The following is a 4669-nucleotide window of genomic DNA, read 5'->3' as shown; positions in this document are numbered from 1 at the left end:
GTTTCCAGACCTGTGTGCGTGACGTGTACCTACCCTCTCTGTGTTAGAAGAAACCTCTCTCTGGCCTTCCCCCTGCCCTTTCCCTGCCTGTGAAGGGGGGGGGGGCGGGTGGGGGCGGGGGGAGGGAGCGTGTTGTGGGACGGGCGGGCGGCGGACTTTCACAAGTGAGCGGGGTGCCTCCCGAGGGCTCGTCTCTTGCTGGAGCCGACCCATCTTTGGGAGTTTTTTGTTGTTGTTGTTGTTGTTGTTGTTGGTGGTGGTGGTGGTGGTGGTGGTGGGACGAGCGCTCACTTGCCCTTTTCTGGCCATGTTGGGTGGGGGTGGGGGTCTTGCCACGGGCGGCGGAGGTCGTGCGGGTGGCCGGTTCGTTTTCTCTCGTGGTGCAGGCCTGCCGTCTTTGCCGCCCCTTCCTGCTTGGGACCGATCCCGGCTTCCCGGTTCTCGGGTTCGGGCCGCTCCGTTCGGGCGACTCCCGTCCTGGTTCCTGGTTTCACTTTGGTCGCTGGCGGCGGCGGCGGCGGCGGCTCGATCTCGGTCTAGGTCTCTGGTGGCTCTGGTGTCGTTCGTGAGGTCGCAGAGAGGACCCGGCTGCAGGTCCTGACCTAGGTTGTGCCTCTCGGTGCGTGGCGGTGGGGAGTGAGGCGATTCGTTTCCGTGTTCTGTGTCTCCGGAGCTCAGAGCCGGCCGGCGCGCGCCGATCCGGGGTACGGCGGCTCGGTGGAGTCGGTCGTTGGAAGGCGGTTGTCGTGCTCCCCCTGGCGTCCGCCTTGATATGACAGTCCCCTCGTTCTCAGCCGAGCGAGCGAGTGAAGGAGGAGGTCTGGCGGCAGCGAGCCGGGCGGAGGCCCGGCCTCTACCGGGTGCCGGGCGCGACTGTCGCCGTGGTGTCGCTGTGGCGCCGGGGCGGCTGTTCTGTCGGACTTTGCGCCCGCAGGCGAGCGCGGGGTGGGGCCGTGAGTCGCCGCTCTCTCTTCCGTGCCCGGTCTGTGCCGGGGGTGGCGGCTTGGTCGGGTCGACCAGTAGTTCTGTCTGGGCCCGACGCCTTGTCCTCCTCCCCTCCCGTAGTTCTGTCTGGGCCCGACGCCTTGTCCTCCTCCCCTCCCTGGACTCTGGTCTTTGAGGGCGAAAGAAGGAGAGTACGAGGGACGTCTCGGGAGTCGGGGGAAAGGGTCCCCGGGTGAGCCGCTAGGTGGTGGGGCCGGTCCCGGCCCGGACTCGGACCACCCCCCCTCCCCGGAGTCACCTCCGAGTGAGCGCTTGGCGCGTGCCGGGCGCGAGGGCCTGGGTCGCCGGCCCCGTGTGGTCTCCCTCCACGGCCCCGGAGGCCGGAGGACAGACCTCTGCGGCGGGAGGAGCCGTGGGCACGGCCGAGGCGAGCCTCGGGGCCGGGACCTACACCCCCCCCCCTCCCCGACATAGGATGGTCGTCGGAGTCACCTCCGAGTGAGCGCTTGGCGCGTGCCGGGCGCGAGGGCCTGGGTCGCCGGCCCCGTGTGGTCTCCCTCCATGGCCCCGGAGGCCAGAGGCCAGACCTCTGCGGCGGGAGGAGCCGTGGGCACGGCCGAGGCGAGCCTCGGGGCCGGGACCTACACCCCGCCCCTCCCCGACATAGGATGGTCGTCGGAGTCACCTCCGAGTGAGCGCTTGGCGCGTGCCGGGCGCGAGGGCCTGGGTCGCCGGCCCCGTGTGGCCTTCCTCCACGGCCTTCTCCACGGCCCCGGAGGCCGGAGGACAGACTTCTCCGGCGCGAGGAGCCGTGGGCACGGCCGAGGCGAGCCTCGGGGCCGGGACCTACCTACCTACCGTCTGCGGTGTGCGCGATGGCGGGGACTTGCCCGGTGGGCCCTGCGTAGGGGAAAAGTCGAGGCGGAGGGGGCACCTCGGGAGTCGGGGACCCGAGCCCGGGAGTCCCGCGTGTGTGCGTGCTGGCGGCAGGGCGCTCACCACCGACCCCGCGCGGTGTGGGTGTGGTGGCTGGGTGCCTCTCGGAGTGGGTGCCTCGCGTCTGCCGGGGGAAGGCTCCCCGTGCCGCTCGTGCCGTGAGCCCGTGCGCACCCGGGGTAGTGGGGCGGGTGCGTCCCCTGACCCCGCTCCCGCCCTCTCTCTTCGTCTGTCTTCGCCTTATGTGGTCGACCAGCTGTCCCTGAGAGTTCCGTGTCTGGCTCTGTTGGGGACGTGTTGGGGACAGGTGTCCCCGATGTGGTTTCCGAGAGGTCCCTGTCGCCAGCGAGTTGTCGCCCCTGCGTGACCAGCTGGTTTTGGCGTGGTGACGTGAGGATTTTGTACCTGCAGGAGGGTGCTGGCATGCTGTGTCCCGGTGGCTGTCAGCGGGTCTTTTGGGGCTCTCTCGGATGCTGTGTGCCGGGCCTTTCCCGTCTCTTCCCGGTCCGGGTCCCCCTGCCCTTCCCCCCGCACCCCGGGCTCCCGCTGCCCTGAGCAGGCCTTGCCCCTGTGGTGGCTCGTGGGTGTGGTGGTGGTGGTGGTGGTGGTGGTGGTGGTTGGTTGGTGGCTGAGTGAGTCCCGTCGTCCTTGATCTCTCCCCCGCTCCCGGTGCCGGATTCTGGCCCTTGCCTCGGCACGCCGAGGAGGAGAGTGGTTGGTTGCCTGGGGTGCATAGGTAGGCCCGCGCGGTGTGCTTCCCTCGCCGTGGCCGGCTTGAGGAGGAAAAGGCGGGGGGCGAGTCCTGCCTTGCCTTGCCTGTGCGTGTGCGGCATCCCCGTCCTGCCGTCGTGCTCGTCCGACCTCCGTGGCTTTTTTTTTTTTTTTTTCCCCCCCCCTATCGCCCCTAGCTCCAACTCCCCCGACCTGCCGCTTCCCGATGGCGGGCCTGGTCGGCCGCTGACCTGCGCTACTCCCGAGCGCTGTCCGTGGTTCTTTTTCTTTTTCTTTTTTTCCTCTCTAGCTTCTTTCGGCTCTGTGCCCGGTGGAGGTGTCCTGGTAATCCCGAGCGCCAGGGACGCTGAAGCCCGTGGTACTTTTTTTATTTTTTTATTTTTTTAAGTTTTTTTTTTCTTTTTTTTCTTTTTTTTTTTTTTTTTTTCCTTTTACCTCGCTCGTTACTCACGAAAGGTTGTCTGTCCTGGCTACGCTTTTATCCCAGGCTGTTGGCCCTCTCGGGAGCCGAGCTTCCTGGGCCCCACCGCCTCCCGAGTGCCGTGTGGCTGTCTTCTCCGCCCCCTCGGTGTGATTGATGTGGTGACGTTGCGATCTCCTTCGGGCCCGGGCCTAAGCTGCGCCAGGCGAGGGACGGACATTCATGGCGAATGGGACCGCTCTTCTCGTTCTGCCCGTGGGCCCCTGCCCTCACCGTCCCACCGTGCCGGCGCCGGTGGTGTGCGGGGAGGCAGGGGTGCGGCAACCGGGTCCGGCTGCGCTCTCCCTGCCCTCGCCGTGAGGTCGGGGACTTGTACACGCTGGAGGAGGGGGGGCGCCCCTGATCTTGCTCCTCTCTTCCCGTGACTCGTTATCGGCACGGGGGTCGGCTCTCTCCGCGGAGAGGGAGGGTCGGTGCTCCGTGCTTGCCCGTGCTGTGTGGTGTGAAAAGCCGCGCCTCGCGCTCTGCCCTCTTGCGGTGCTCCCGGAACGCTCCCGGTCGGTTCTCTCAGGTGCCTGAGGCTGAGTGGTGGTGTCGTTCCCGATCCCGGCGTTGTCCGTTGCCTTGTGCCAGCCTGCTGCCCGTGGTGTGTCCCGGCCGTCCTTGGGTTTGTGGGGCTTGTGCGAGTGAGAAAAAAGTTATCGCAGAGATTGACGTCTCTGCTGGGGGGGGGGTCGAGGCGGTTCCCCAGAGGAGGAGCGCTCTTCCCTTCTTGCGCCGGGCGGGTGGCTTCCCCGCATGAGCTGCCGGCCCTGGTCCTGGCTTGTCTTCCCTGCCGTGTCACCTGGCTCTTGTTGCACCGGGGGACCTGAGATGTTGCAGTGGGAGGCGAGCCGGGCCTGTGCGGGCTTTCCCGCCCGTGTGCGCGACCTTGCTCTGGCCCCGCACGGCAAGGCCGACCGACCAGGGTTGGTGTTGCTGCTGCCGCAGACCCCCCCCCGCCCCACCCCTCCCTGCCACCCGTGGTGGGAAGGATGGACGCCTTTGATGTGTGCTGGTCCCGGCGGGGTTCCCGTCGGGGTTGGGTGCGGGCCACCCTCAGAGTGAGGAGAGGTTCTCTAGCGATCCTCGTTCGGGAGGCGGCGTTCGCTGCCGGGTTGGCGGGGGCCCGCCCCCGATGGGCTCCCGCGGCCCTGCCGCTCCCTGTCCCGCTTTTGAGCGTTAGTGGCTGCCCGCGTTGGTAACTGCGTGCCCGCGCCTCCCCCCTCCGAGCTGGGGGAGGGTCCCGCGGGGCCTCTCCCGGGCCGTCGTCTGGTGTGGTGAGTGGAGGACGTTCCCGATCCGTCCCCGCCCCTGCCTCGCGCGCGGTGTGTCGAGTGGCGGAGCCTGGAGCCTGTGCTGGGTCGCGATGCGAGGACGTGTGGTGTGTGGCTTCCCGGCCTCGTGCTTGGGGTGCCGTGGGGTTTTGGGGGGTCCCGTCCCCCTCCCCCTCCGGCCCCTGGCGACGCTGTTCCCGAGCGTCTGTGTGGGCCGCCGCCCGTTGGCGACGACGGCGCCGTGCCGGGCGCCGGGCCCCGCGGTGTTCCGGGGCCGCCGTGCCCGTGGTGGTGTGCCGCTCGGGGGGGTTCTGGCCCT

Source organism: Dipodomys merriami, unplaced genomic scaffold (genome assembly GCF_024711535.1).
Source record: "Dipodomys merriami isolate MVZ:Mamm:240054 unplaced genomic scaffold, mDipMer1.0.p SCAF_3591, whole genome shotgun sequence".
NCBI classification, from domain to species: Eukaryota; Metazoa; Chordata; class Mammalia; order Rodentia; family Heteromyidae; genus Dipodomys; species Dipodomys merriami.
The sequence above is the reverse complement of the archived record's forward strand: the minus strand, read 5'-3'. Positions refer to the sequence as shown.